The sequence below is a fragment of the Strix aluco genome, chromosome 3 (assembly GCF_031877795.1).
Source record: "Strix aluco isolate bStrAlu1 chromosome 3, bStrAlu1.hap1, whole genome shotgun sequence".
In the NCBI taxonomy this organism is placed as follows: domain Eukaryota; kingdom Metazoa; phylum Chordata; class Aves; order Strigiformes; family Strigidae; genus Strix; species Strix aluco.
The window spans coordinates 63,740,711-63,756,492 of NC_133933.1; the positions used below are offsets into that span (position 1 = coordinate 63,740,711).

Genomic DNA, 15,782 nt, shown 5'->3' on the forward strand with positions numbered 1-15,782 from the left:
CCGCGCCGCGCTCGGGCCTCGCCGCCGCTGCCCGGCCCCTGCGGGCGGCGCGGAGGGCTCGGCGGGGCAGCGCCAACTCCGGGGCAGGGGAAAGTTGTTTTCTGCTTTTTGTCTGCCCTGCAGTCTCCCCCGCTCGCCCAGTCGCCCCCCGCCCCCTTCTCCGGCTCGCCCGGAGCGACTGTGGGGTCGAAAAGCTGCCGGAGGCCGAGGGCTGCTCCTCCCGCTGCCCGGGCGCCCCTGCCCCGCTTCCACCGTGCCCCGCGGACCGCGGCGGTGGCGGGGAAAGGCCTGGGCCGCCGGCGGGCCCTGACGCCCGGGCGGGGGCCGGGGCGTCCCGGCTGCCTCGCACCCGCCCGGCCGCCCGCGGCATGAGGGCGGCTGATGCAGACCCCCTCGAGCGGCATCCAGGGGGTGGGTGTGTGCTGGAGCCCGGTCCAGAGTGTGCGACCGCGTAATAGGAGAGTCTGGTTGTTAAAAAACAAATAAAAAAGCAGGAAGTGAAATTATTTTGTTCCGTTCTTCAACAGTATCTGCTATGAATGCAACAGTCAAAATTAGCCCATCCTATCTGAAACTGGCCTCTTTCTAAATTAACAATATTTATTTGCTATATCGGTTGACAAAAACATTTCTGCTTGTGTAGGTGTGAGTTAACATCCACCAGCAAATGTCATCTGTAAGTTGGCTAAATATCGCAGAAGGCTTTTTTGGTATTTGAAGCAATACTTTTGAGTCATCTGATTCCATGAACTTGGCCAGCAGTTTAAAAACTTCCTTTTAATGAGGCAGTTCTCACACAGTACACTATTTGTGTTGCACTTCTCAGTACTGGAGGAATTCTGCATCTTGAATGTGTCAAATGTAATGTGTAAGTAGCTGTCTCTGTAACCATGTAAGTTGATGGTTACTCATGTTTTAGTAAACTTTTTTAGAAGCACAGAGAAGTTGGTTTTAGGCTTCAAAATCGCTTGGGCAGTTTAAGAAGTATTAATATAGTGAAATTTATGTTCTGTTGAGGTTTTAGAATATTGTTGATGGACTCAACTTTAATATTGGTGGTTTCCACTGATATGTGGGATGTGTGTATGAATAATATGTAATCAACCTAACTATTAAGAAAAAGATTACTTCAGTGTACACATATACCACATAGTCTAAGCAGATACTGTTCTACAACAGTTTACTGTTTCTCTCCTCACTTTGAGGTGCAGTATCCTCACAGGATCCTGCATTCTGTGCTGAACACGTGAAGCCATTTTATTCATACATTTGGAAACTTTCAATTCACTTTTCTTGAAATTAATTTTTTGGAGTCATGGCCTCAGACTGAAGGGTGTATAATTTCTGACTTCCGAACCAGGACTGGTTTGAAATCAGGTGGTGCAATTTTTTTCATTCTACACGTTGCAAGTTATGGTAATTTACTTTAACTTGAAGGTTAAAACTGGGAAGTGATAGTCAGTAAAGACTTGATATTTTGTTGTTATTACTTTGATATGCTGGTAACTGAGAGTAGTACTGAAGAGAACCTTACTTTATTTTCTGTGAGCTTCACCCCAGCGATAGGTCCCTGTCTGTGAATCGCCCGGCTTTGGATGTTAATTTATTAAACTTGTGCAAATGTCAGCTATAGTAAAGGATACACTATTAGAAAAAAATGTGTGTAATTGGATCAAGAAACAGCTTTTAGGAGCTTGGCCAACTAACCAGTGACCGTTTCACTTGGAAAGTAAATTTTGTTTTCAAACTGTAAACAAACTTCTCACCTTCTCCTTGCGCTCCTTCCAAAATAGCCTATTTGTAAAAGAAATATGCAAAGTGTATTTGCATTGTATGTGAAAATGTTAACAAAACTAGACTATAATTAGGCATCTGGAGTGTGAATTTCTCAAACTTTAATGGTGTTGAATCCTATATAGCTGGTAGGGGTGACTGACAGGCCTGGCCTGTGCTGCTCTGGCTATTAGCACTTCCTGAATTAATTCCTGTTTAAACTAGAATATACTTTCCAAGAAGGGCTGGGGAAAAATTCAGTCTTGATTTGAATGCTTTCAGTGATGGAAAAATCTAGTCTGTCCTTTTTTGTTGTTGTTTGACAACTCTCTTGCTGTTGATTTTTTTTTTTTTTTTTTTTTTTAAATTTTGAATCTAATTTGCCCAGGTTCTGTTTCAGGCTTTATCCTTTTGTCTACAAGATTTACAGATGCTTGTATCAAAGTGTTAGGTTTCCGGCGGGGGGGGGGGGTGGGGAACACGAATTTCTTCTACAGCTAACTTGTAAACCCTGGCCACTTTTCTTGCCTCCGACTTTGATAAACCACAGCAATTAAGTTTCTAGTGTTTTCCAGTATGAAGACATGGTCTACAGTCATGTAATCTGCTGGCTCTTCCCTGTACCATTCAAACTCACTGGATTTCTTACTGAAATAATAAAAGCTTTTAGGGGAAAGGACTACTATTTTCACACAAAAAGACCTTTATCGATCCTTTCCTACCCTGTTTGTTAACTGGCAACTTGGTAGGGAGTCCTTTGTTGAAATGGGTCACGGTTAGCTGTAGGCCCCAAGTACTGTGGAGGCTGTGAGCTGAGCTAGCAGTCACCACTGCTCCTTCTCCTTCCTTGCTCCTCATCCTGTGCTGTCTGTATGTCCCAGGATCCAACACTTGTCAGGCCTGTCTTTGAGCTACTGTAAGTTGCTGAAATAGCAAAAGATTAACTGGAACAGTGGGGCCACTTTCTCCAGTTCTAGGGAGGTACAGTAGCTGAAAGATTGCTCAGAGATGATACAAGAAGTTGTGTGGGGAGGGGGAGACTTTCATGGTGAAGGGTAGATATATAAATAGGAAATGGAGGATCTGAGACTTCTGGTGGCAGTTCTTTTGTTGGCTAGATCCTTACTGTAACTTGGCAGTGGATTTTGTGGTTCCCTGAAGGCTTGCTCAAGGTCACATGCTCTAAAAACTGAAGCAAGTGAAAAAACAAATCAAAACGAAAAAACGGATTGTTTAGGAGATGCTAACGTCCACAGTTTTACAGTAATTTAACTGAACCTGATTTCAGAGGTAGGCAATTTCCTACCTACATTTAAGAACTGATGCATTAAGATAAATATTTTGGATGCTTCCTTCGGAAACAGTGTTGAGCTTACTAATTCCTTCTTTTTAACTGTGCGTTACAAAAGGTGAAAAGTATCTGAGCCTAAAAGAATAAAGCTTAAAAATTTTTCAAAACTCAGTCACAAAGAAAATGCAGTATTTTAACTATGTTTCTGTGTTAGTTGCTTGCAGAAGCTGCAGATGAGATTCTCATTCTTCTATTTGTTCCTTCTTGACTACTTTGGCCTTTCCTCCTCTTTCCCCACTAGAGTTTGCCAAGTCCCAGCTTTACTCATGCCCTTTCTTTTGTTTTTGAATTTCATTGAATAGGGAGAGCTAGAAATGTCAGGAAGTTATATGCTGGCTTTTAAATTACATGCTCCCTATCTCACTCTATTTTTAAGAGTTATTATTTTAAAATGTAGACAAGTTGTCTTCTTGAAAATGCAGATGTTTTACCATTTGTGAAGTCCTAATTTCAGAAGGAGGTGATGATATTAAGAGAAGTTGATAGGTTACATGCATGCTGAGGGTCAAGACAGTTCTTCTGGAACTGCTAATGTGCAGTGAGAATTTTAATTTAAAAGTTGAAGCTGGAACTAGGAGCCGATAATCTCTGATTTATAAGAGTAACACTGTTGAACTTGGTGACATTACTTTCACAAGCTAGGTATTTCACAAGGCAGGTATTGATAAGCTGCATGAGGGTAGGCCCCTCTTAGTGTCAGTAGCAACAGATTTTAATTTGTAACTCTAGGGGCACCTGTATCCCACCATTATGTTCGTGATTGTTCACTCGTCTGTCTACTTTAAGAACTAGTTTATCTGGTTCTGTTTGTAGGGCTGGGCCCTTTTTTATGGGGACAAGTTCCTTGAGATGAAAAATTAGACTGAATATTATGTTCTTAAAAGAAGGTATAGCTTAGCAATACTTGTAAAACACAGAAATGTTCAAGGCTTTTTTGTCCATATAATCATGTTGGATTCTCTTGTGAATGTCACTTACCAAGTATAGTTGAATTTAGCATGGTTCTTGTTGTTGTGTGAGGGAAGAGCATGATTTATGTATGAACATTTTAGGTAGGAAAAAATAACAACACATTAAACTTCAAATAAAGGTTATTTTTCTTAAGTGTGTATCCTTCCTTTCGTCTTTCTCTTTGATTCTATTGCTCTTACTAGTGTAAGGCTCCCCCAAAGAAGTCTCACATTTTCCTTTGTACCATCAGGAAGCTGTTTGTATGTTTGCGCAGAAACAATTCTTTGTTCTGATTTGCAGCTGGGAAGCAAAGCATCCCTCTGTGCTAAACCCTCCAAATACCCAAACTTTTCGTTCTACAAGACTGCCTTCTGTATTGTCATAACTTTGAAAGTAAACTTTTTTAGGAAATTTCATCTTAAGAGACAATTATTCAGTTAGTAAATCTTAATACATCTGTGAGTTGGGATGAACTTCTATGCAGATCACTTCATAACCCATTCAGCACGTCCCACTATTGAATTCAGCAAATTACGAGACGTAATACAAAAAATGAGATTACAGTTGATTTATATATGTAGGATGTGATGAAACAAAACTAATTAGGTGAAGTAATAATTTTGATTTTTATGGTCTTAATCATATAAAAAGTTGTTTGTTTTTTTAAGCTATGATTAAGTAGATGTGAAAATATTTCCTGGGACTTTTCTAGATTATTTTGGTTTGGTGGTTTGTTGGTTTGTTTTTTGTTTTTTTTTTTTTAAGGGGCAACAAGATGACTAGAGAAGGTGAAAAAGTTTGGTAATGCAAATTTACCAGATTCCTGTCCTATTGATGGAGTGAGATGTTATGATGAGCATGAGAACTGATACAGTCTTATTTTATTAAGATACAGGTTTTCTGTTCATCTTTCTGTCTGACGTTATTGATCTCTTTAAAAGTTCAGTGATAAGTGGGTTATGTTGCATTGCAGCAAATAGTAATGCAAGGCTTCTCATTTTGGTGCTGGGAAGCTGAAGAGCGGGTGAGATCTATTTGATGCTGTGCTTGGGTAATGATTTCTCTGACTCAGTTTTTCAAAGTTATTTTAAGCACCTAGGCATTGAGTCATCAGAGACTCATTACCAGAGGTCGTCATTTAAAAACATGATTACAGTAGCTAAAGAGAAGGAAGTCTGGTATCAGATATCATAAGCTTCATCTGATTTATAGATTCAGTGATTCAGATTTCACTCTGGTAGAATTTCTCCATATATCAGTATTTCAGAAAGAAGTCTTTACAGGTAACTGTGGCTTTGTAAAAAAGTTTTTTACTCCATTCTGTCAAGGTTTTCCTCTTTTAGAATTGTCTTCCTCTTTTATAATCTCTGATTTTCAGGTCTTGAAAAAGCTCCTGAAATAGTGAATATCCAACACATTCTTTTGTTCATAAAAACCTCCTTATTTGATTAGGACATATGGCAAATTTCAAGAGTTTACAGAGATTACAAAGGGGAAATGATACAAGAACTTTGCTGTTTTAAATATATGGATTCCCTCCTGTATTAAATTTACGAGGAATGTCAACATTGACAGTGTTGGAAGCAGTCTTGCAAAACATTACAAAAGCAGGTAATAGAGACTGTAAAATAGTGGGAGTGATTCGTTTCAACCAGCACTAAACAGTAGGACAGATCAACATTTAGATATCTGGAATTATTTAAAGTAAATAATTGTGGCAGTGCTCAGCATTCAAAGCTAAATGTCTTCTATTTGAAAGCATGTTTCACAATTACAAGGTCATTCAAATTCACTTCAAACTTCTCTGAGGGGGCAAAAATCAGAGCTTGGGCATTTACTTTCTGTAGTTGTATTCCTGCTTTCTCAGCAATTTATGACTGGAAAGGAGCTTCCCAAGTAACACAAAGTTCAAAAAACAAAGCAATCTTGTAGTCCAATAAGCAAAATTTAAGTGCTACTGAAGAGAAAAAACATGTGCATATTGCTTACTGGAAAATTTATTTTAAGCTCTGAGCCTTATTGTTTTTTTCCAAAGCAGTCTTTCTCTTTGAGCTTCATATGGGCAAGAAACCTCCATCAAAAAAAAAAAAAAAAAGGGCAATTAAGACCAGAATCACATAACTTTGACAAATAGTCCTCTGTGAGAACCACAGCAGGAGGAGAAGGGCACAAGGGACAACTCTTCTTGTAGGGAGCTGTCTTTATGCAGGCTGATCCAGCTGTTGTGTAGTTGCGAGGGGACATTCAGGACATCGCGTGGTATGAAGGGCACTCGAGCCATCCTGTGCACTGCTTGTAAGAGGGTGTGTGCTCATAGTGAGTGTGCCGGATAAAGTCAAACCAGTGACCCAGTGCATGTGAACAATTTTTTTTGTCGGTAAAAACTCTAATTTCCTCCTGTATTTTAGAGTCGCTCTTCCCCTGGGCCCTGCCCCTTAAAGGAAAGCACTGTGCAGGAGGGGTTTCCACTGTGCAAAGTAGGTGGCTGGGAGGAGGAGGAGGTGGTAGGAGGGTAGGCAGTGCAGCTTGAAGGAGGTCCCGTGGGAGTCCAAGGAAAACAGCTGCTTCTGGGGATGGGCAGCCATGCCTGACCTGGGGTTTCTGCAAGCGGGACTTGCCCAGGTGAAATCATTCAGTCCCACACTTGTAAATATGTGACTGGTGTACAACTGGTTGATGGGCGTTTTCTTACGACTTATAGTTGTGTTATTGACTTCTGCTCTGAGTTGCCATCTGCTCCTCCTTGGCAAGGGAACTGTTGTGCTTTTATTTTGTGTATTCATATGGTATCTCTTTATACACAGTAGGTTTTGGACTTGCTTTGCTTTTCCCAGCCTTCTGAGACTGCAGTTCTCAGAGCAAAAATAAATTGTCCTCTCGATTCTAGTTGAATTCAAGCAAAGTGTTTGTTTTCCTGGCTGATACAACAAAATGGCTAATTTTCAAGAACAGCTATAAAAATTCTCTTAGGATAGTCTTAAACTGGTTCTCCTCTGTGTGAGGATTTTTTTTCTTTGTCATATTATATGGGCAGTTTCCAAAATAAAGACGATTGATATAAGGCTATTACATTTATTGTTCCTGCTAGTTCTGATTTAAATCTTGGGGTTCCCTGGAGAGCCTACACAATTCATCTTTCTGCAACAGTAAGGCCATGACTGATGAGGCACTTCATTTTGTCCTACAGCTTCACCAGATTTGAGAACTAAGCTTAAATGTTTTATTTCCTCCACTGCCTTAATTCTTTTTTGGGGGGTTAAGATTTAATCCAGTAATTGAATATTGCAATAACACACGATAATAAAATGCAATTAGTGCTTACCTAGTTACAGCACAGTTATTTTAGCAGTACTGTAATTTCCTCCCTTAGTAGCCCTGTATTTGTCTTCTGAAAATGATTGCTTATGGAATACAAAATTAAGCATCTTCCTTGCTGCAAATAACTAGACCATATTCTTGGAAGTTTATATATGGTTGTGGAATTGTAATTTTTATATCAACAGCTCTGTCGCATTTTGTTAAGCTGCCAATTTTTCTAGTAATCTGTAAGGAAGCAGAAGTTCAAACTTTCTCTTCTGGTGTCTTTGATGCGTTCTGTCACTGTAAAGGTTGCTGATACAAGAAAAGTTTGTGTGGTGTCCAATTTAAATCAATTCCTAGATAATGGAAGATGGGTATTTTAAAGGAGAAACTTTAAATGTTGTATGACTTAATCCAGTTCTGTGATCCATTATCTCTGTATTTTTTAAAAATTGTTTTTAATTTTTTTTTTTACTATAGCCTAAAATAGCTGTAAGTTTGGGTCCATTATAACCCATAAACCTGAACTTTGCCCATTTCTAGAGTAAAGAATCTTTGTCTGATAAAATGGTAATATGTTTATGGGGGTATAATAGTTTCCTCACTTGTCTTCATGAAATAAAAGTAAACATAGAAATGGTTCAATTATTGGGCTTTCATAAAGTAGTGTTTCTAAAAAGGACTAAGAGATCCTGCAACATTAGTATATTGATTGATGTTGGTTACTCAAGTAGCAGAGCATTTAGCAGAATTTCATGTTGAGGATTTATCTGCTCTTCTGCATTTTAGATTCCTTCCCATCTGTCTTCATGCTATTGAGCACTTGTTTTCCTGTTAATACTACCAGTGATTGGGACTTCAAAGTAGTACAACTATTCTGTTCTGTATCTTACAGGTCAAATTTTATTTGAAGTAGCATCATTTTAACATGCAGCTAGTTTGCTTTGCTGGTTCTTCATTTGCTTCTAGACTGGCCTGTCCAGCTGATACGTTGAAATGCACAACCTGTGATAGTGTGGTGAGTCTGGAAAGGCTTGAAGTTCGTTAGATAACCTTAGAAAAACTTTGTGCCCCTCCAATTACTGGCGTAATTACTGTTTTTTCTAATCTCTGCTCTTAAAGAGGCAGCACTATTGTGTGACTACAAGCTGTCTTAATGAGTAGGTCACAATGTGGCAGTTTTTGTGGTGAACACTGCAGGCTTTTTCTGAAACATTCACCTCTTACTGGCTTCGTTCTTTGGGGACAGGACTGAAAGGGTACGATACTGATTGCCCTGAAGTTTCAGGCAAACAGGGGACTTGGCATGGCAGACTTTGGAAACACACAGTTAAATATTGGTTCAGAAAACATTTGCAAGTGTTGCAGTTCGATTTCAGAGACACAGTAATGATTAATGTAGGCAGAGATTTTAATCACACGAGATAAATGCATCCTGCCTAACATCTGTAAATACAAACCGATGCTGTACTTGCCACAGTTTTAGGTCCTGCTGTAGCTGGAATTACTCTTCTCAAACTTGAAATTGTTTAGTCCCCAGTCTATTTGGGGACCTGGAATAGGTTGGTATTCAGAAAGGAAAATACGGGAAACTCTGGGCACTTGGAGCAGTGCTGTAAATTGATTCTGAAAAAGGTCTTCTGATATAATTGGAGCTTCTCTCTCATGGTTAGAAGTTTGGCAGTACATTGTTAATAACTGATGATTGGTTCATAAGTAAGGTTTTAAACAGGAAAAAAAAGGTGCTTAACCCAACTGAAAGCTCAGATGTGATTCACAGGAGTATCTGAGTCAGTATTTGGAAACATCTCTAAATCATATGGATGTCTTGCATGTATTTCTGCAACTGAATTCCCCTTGCTTCTGTGTTACTTGGGTGCATGGGGATTCTGTTATTTGATTTGACAGTGCTCATTGAAAAACTTGTCTGAATACCGCAAAAGGTAACCAAGCACCTCTTTTAATAGTGCATGATGTTTCTTTTGAAAGTATTGGAATTTGAATGCTGCTTTTTAAAACTACCGAGCTTACAGATAATCCAGACTTCAACAGTGCTCAAGAATTTTGTAAACCTGGAAAATACCACAATTTCTCTTTGTTTTTTTTTTTTTTCCATGATCTGTGGCAGTGGTTGTCTACCTACCTGATTTGTAACTGCGTAGAAAGAAGCTAGAACTTATTTGAACACCTGAAGATTTTAAGATCTGTTACATTCTAACACTTTTAAGACATCTTAGTCTTGTAACCATTTTAGGCCTCATACAGCATCAATAACTTTTAGTCCTAGATGCTTGAGCTGAACAAGGGTCCTCCTGAAGTGTAGGAATTCATTTGAATGCAAGTTCTTAGTGTGCATGCTGCCTGTAATGCTGGCCTGGAGTGTGTTCCAGTGGGCTTTGGGGTGTGCTGATGCTTGCTTACAGGTAGACAGCTATAAAGAAGCTCATGTTCTGTAAATCAAAAATAAGATACTTAACCAAAAATGAGCAGGACTAGCCTGAACAGAGTTCAGGTGGTCTTTCCAGACCAAAAAATTATTTTCACCAAGGCAGCAAAGTCCTTTGTGGTAGACCTGAAGAGCTAATCTGTCCTCACTGAGGAGGGCCTGAGTTGCTGAAGAGGCTAGTAAGTCATTGTCTTTATTACTAGAGAAAACATTTCCAAGTCTCTTTCACACTTGAAAACTTGCCTAGTCCCTTCTTTCTTATACAAAGTCATACAGAAATGGTTTCAAGGCAAGCTTTATTACACCTTTGTTCTAATTCTTAAAGTGCCAGTGGTTCAAGCCACATGCATGTTGGTAGGAATAATTATTGTCCCTTACCCTATAAACACTTCAAAATTTGTATTTTGTGCTTTTTGGAAACTCTTCGTGCTTTAACCATTTTCTTGCAGTATGAGGTAGATTTTTTTAATCCAGTGCAAATACTTAATTAAATACCTGCCTGAAGTATTGTAAGCACATGCAGCTTTGAGGCTGAAGAGGAGCTCCCTGTTTTGCGTCTCCTCTGTCTGCAAGCGTGTTTTATTAGCAGGAAGAAATTATGCAAGTCCTTGTTTCTTAGCTTTTTATCTGTATTTAATTGGCTTCTAATGTGCTCATAGTCAGTGGTGTTGACTTCAAATGACTAGCTGCAGGCTATTGAGCTTGTTTTAGGGTTGAAAAATTGCTCAGAAGAAAGTGAGCCATCAGGTCAGGAGACACATTTTTAATGTGAGTTTGTAGAATAATGTGAGGATCCAGCAGTCAGAGCTGGTGAGGAAACTTGAAGTAATGATATCTGAGTACTGTGATCTCTCTTAGTTCAGAAGTGCAGTTCTTGACTGAATTTAGTTTCACTTTTTGGATGAATTTGTTTTAATTCTGATGTTGCCCAAAACAAAAAAAACAATTGTGTTAGAAAAGAAATTTAATACTAAAGGAACATTTTTATTAAGTGAATTTTAAATTTTACTTATTGGCTAGTAGTTTTTTTCTAGGCAGATGTTGTTGAGCACGTACAGAAGAACAGTGATGCCTAGCACTGTACAAGCAATATGTATTTTCTCCATTTGGTTTGTATTAGTTAAAAATATAAGCATTGCGGTCTTTTCTTCTTTGTAATAAACCTTTATCACTTTAACTGTCAGTTTCTAGGATAATGTATAATCTGTTGAATTCTAGAGGTAAGGCTTCTCTAGGAGCCTATCTGAGAAGACAGTGTCCCTAGTGTCCTCTTACGCTTCCATCTTCAGTTTTTTGTTTGCTTCTTGTCTCTTAGGAATGCCTGTGAGAGGAACATGTGTAGAGATTTCTTTCCTGTAGGCAGGACAGAAGTTAGCTGCCTTTCCAGACTGAGAGGCGTAGGCACTTGAAGAGCTGCTTGATATTTCTGTATAGGCTATCCAAATGTACACTTTGCCTAGCAGTCTGGTACAGTTGTAATGGAGGGACTAAAGTGAAGAGGTGTTTTTTGTCAAATCATGGATAGCCCTGGTCATTGCAGCTGCTGCAGTGAGAATCTCTTCAGTCTTGGAGTACTTACTGACTTTTGGATGTGCTTGGGTTTTAGGATAAAGGGTGCGGGAAAGGTTTAAATCTGTCAAAGTGATAGCCACTGTTGAAAGAAAGATAGTGTTCTCAGTGCTCTGAGGTGGGGGGCTCCTGCGTATGTTTCTGAAGCACTTCTCTTAGTGTTTTTTTTCTGAGCTCTTTGGACACCAGTTGCTTTAAACTTCTCGTAGTACCTTTAGTAATATCCAAATTGGGACTTAGCCTGTGTTTTCACTTGCTGAGAGTTTTTTCAAAGATGTATTGATTAAAACGTGATGTCTTGAGTAGTCTGTCTGTGAATGGTGAAATGAAACAATGGTTAAACTGTTTAGAGCCTTGCCTACCCTCATTGTTTCTGTAGCTTTACTGATACAATGAAGACAGCTAGGGGTTTAATGCTGATTCTTCAGCTGCTAACAAGTCAGATGTCTTGCAGTTGTTCTAAGCAGTAAACTACCTCAAAACAATATTAGACAGTAATCACAAGGCAAATTGCTGTGGAGTATTGCCACTTTTTAGATTAAATGCTTCAAAATGAAGCATTTAATCTAAATGTTGTTCTCTTAAATGTTATCAAAAGATACTGCCAATTTCTGAACTGATTTATTTGCAGCTAGGTTTTTTTCTTTTTATTTTTCTTTCTGCTTTCTCAATTTGTCTCATCCTGGGATCCTCAACCTGTATCCTAGGTATGCTATTTTTGTTTTGTTCTCTTAGAACTGCCCTTTAGAATGAATATTTTATTACTAAACCCAGTATTGGTGGGAAAAGCAGTTCTGAAATAAAAAAACAACCCAACCAAAAACCCTCCCCAAAAATGTAACAAAACCCAAACCCACATCCAAAAAACTTCTAGTAGAGAATGAATAATACGAAGTCTGGGAAGAAAGAAATGCATTTTACTGTTCTGTGCTTCCAGGTGTGATGAACGTATTGCTTACCAGTGTTTCACAAGCAGCTGGTTTCAAAGTCTTATGCTTACTAGAACTACTGAAGAATATTTGTACTAAGTGATGCAGTTTTTGTAGCAAACCTTTCTGGAGCTTATTCATAACAGAAATGTTACTGGAGTTATTTGAGGTGACCAAAAGCCCTTTGTTGTTCATTCCAGCTAAAAGCTTAAGCTGCTGTCCTAGAAGAAAAGTGCAAGTCTGCTTACTGTCAAGGCTATTTAAAATTTAAGGGCTTGACTTGTGAAGAAGAGTCCTAGCTCAAAAATAGAAAAAAGCTGATGCTAACAATTAACTTTTTTTAAAAAGGCATTTTACCAGGCTTCCCAAATTATGGTCCTGCTTCTGTAGTGGAATACAGGTTTCTCTGAAAATATTTATCTGCCTCATTTACTTTCCAAAATAGAAATATAGAATAGAAATACGGAATCCTTTCTGTGAATCTGGGAACTGCTGCCACCAACAGTAGAACAGGAAACTGGAGGCGAAGCATGAACCTGGAAGGTGCTGCTATCCTTGCTGCTGTGATACAGGAGTTGTCTTTCTGAGACAGTAGCACCAAGCAAATTAAACCTGTGAATCCCTGTCCCTTGAAAAGGGTACTGCTGGATGGCTGAAGCACTGAACTGCTGAAGCGCTAGCAGCTAGAAGGAAGGCGTGCATTTAGCATGAAATTCCCATGATATGAACCTTTTTTGGTATTTCCTTTGTACTATCTGCCACTGCTGGCTGTCCAAGAGAAGCAGTTGTGGTACAAGTTTCCTACTTTTAACACTGGCTGAAACAGATGAGTCTATGGCATAACACAGAGCTCTTTGTAATACAATGAAGTCCTGCCCATAGGGAAAGCATTTTCAAAGGTGTGTCTAATTTTTGAGCAGCTTCTCCAATTTTAGATCTATAAAGCATACTTCCATTGTAACCCAACAATTCTGCATCAGGATGTCCAGTGTTACAAAAACATTTTGCTTCAGAAGTGTGAACTTAAACAAAAAACAGTAGTCACTATGTGGATCATTAATCATTCTTATCAACAGACAGTCAGACAGGGAAGCTATTATAAAAGCTGCTGTGAGCACAACTGATGTGCATTAGGTGGTAGTCTGTATGCTCATGGCTAGTGAGGAATGCACAGTGGTTTTCGTTGTCCTACTTCATGAAAGAGCTAGCCTGCTGCAGGTGAACTGTGATGCAGGCAAGTGTGTACCTGTGCACATCAGGATTGTCCGACTTGGGGGTAAGTTGCTCTACCATCTGAACCTAACATCTCTCTTGAGTGAAATATCTTAGAAAAGGCAGAAAGATTCTTCTTATGAGAAATAGGTGCTTCTGTTGCTTTATCACCTCTTCCAAGATTCTGTGGGAAATACAGAAAATTCAGTCCGTTGGGATGTCTGCTGAGATCTTGGATAATCCTCTGGTAACTTCATGTGGTGATAATGTAATCCTTCATTGGAATTTTATTTTAATGACTTTTGCTAGCCAACTTCCTTCCCACTTAATTTATGCTAAGAGTCTTGACACACTGACAGGTGTAGTTGCATAGTCTTATGTCTGCTTGCAGAACTAAGTTGGCAAATGCTCTTGGTTTCGGTTTTCTCCTCTTGGTTTTTAATATTTTGGGAACAGGGGCAAGGTACCCCACTCAGACAGAAGTAAGTAATGGAGAAAAGCTAAGTCTGTTCCATGTCTGCAGAGGAATAATACTTTTTGCTAATATAGGTACTGCTTTTTCAATGTGAGAATCTTTTGTGTTTTAATCTGCTTAGGCATGATTGCTATTATTATTCTAAAAAGATAGTAATAGTGATTGATTGCAATGCTTAGAATTTCTAGAAGTTGAGAGGCTCCACACTGTAATGTCAGTAAATCTGTGAATTGGGAAACTCAGTCCAGATGTGTAACTACAGCAGATAGCTCCAAAGAATGCTGATGTAACACTGAGAATTACCGCTTTCCTTTCTATTTTTTCATATTATTAAAATCTAAATGCCTATACCCATACTGCTGAAAAACTCATTTTCCTTTAATAAGGAGGAATTCTTACTGGTTTCCCCCTGTCCTCAACTTGTAGAGAAAACTGCTGGCTCCCTCTCATTCCAGAGAAACAGCAATATACACCAAAGCTGCAGGGATGCTGGGGTTCAGAGAGTCCTTTCCTCCTTGGCATGCATTGTGCTGGGGTTCTGCTTAATCCATGACAGCCTTTTCTCACACGAGGAGCCCAAGATAGATGTCAGGAAATGTTACAGACTCCTAGTAGAGGTGCAGGAAGCTCCACTGCCACCTGAGCAAAGGGAGGCAGTACATGTGCAGTACAGTGACTGGGGTCTGCTTTCTGGTCGGTGAAATCTGTTTAAGCTTTTTTGGTTAGCAGTACTTTTTTTCAAAGAATCTGACAAAACAGCTTCAGAATCCAGAACCAGTTGTATCTTGAGGAGGGGAGAGTGGAGAAATAGGTGCAGCCGGTAAAAGAAACTACTTTTCTTATAGCTAATAGATTGATTAACAATTCTTACTTGTTTTGCACGTTTGCAGTATTCTGTAAGTGAAGCAATGGCTTTCATTCCACTAATGAAATGTTTGCATCTCTGAAGTTCCTGTAGTTTTTGGATCGTTTGATCCTTTTACATATGATCAGAAGTAAATGTTAATTAGGGGTAGTTACTGTAACAAGTGTAACTTTTTTAAACCTGTATTTTGAAGAAGTTGCCTTTGTGGTGTTTGTTCTGTGATCTTTGGAATTTGTCAAAGATTCATCTTCTATAAATATTCAAATTTCCTTAAGCTTAGACCTAATATTTGATGCATGTATTGCAGTGCCCAGGAGCTAAAATCCTCTTCTTGTTAAATGCTTTCTTCTCTCCATGCCCATATGCTATTTTGCGTAAGTGGCAACAATCTGACTCTAAACCATAACTGCTACTTGGATGTAGTGTTTGTGGCCAGTAAGTAGGAAAAAGTTTATTGCAAAACCAAACCATTTTCCTTTTTATAGCATTTTGGAACTGGTTGTCAAAAATTTAAATAGGGTTGGGACTGATGCCACTGCCCTAGGGAAGGCTAGAGGGTTTTCCATTGTTAACAATAAACTTATTAAATTGAGGGAAAACATTTAGTCACTTAATTTCACTTCAGAATTGGTCGAGTTTGTACAATTTTTCCTATTAAATCTCAACAGTAGGAGGGTAGTGTTAAAGCTTACTTGCCAGGAGTTCTTAGGGACTTAATTCCCAAACCAAGCAAATGAGCCCAGAAATGCAAGAGAAACGGAGAGTACCAGCAAAAAAATCTGGAGAATGTATTTGAGACGTCAGTATATGGATCAGGTTACAGATGTACCTCAAATGCTTAATGCTCTGTAATAATACATTTCTGTAGTATTGGGAATCTTTTTTTATTTTCAATTTCTTAAACTGCAGTA

The 15,782-nt window shown here is 39.0% G+C and overlaps 1 protein-coding gene across 2 annotated transcripts in view; it reads left to right on the forward strand.

The window, feature by feature from the left end:
* SNX9 (sorting nexin 9) overlaps window positions 1-15,782 on the forward strand; it is a 63,923-nt gene that overhangs the window by 423 nt on the left and 47,718 nt on the right. The gene's annotated exons all lie outside the window — the stretch shown is intronic.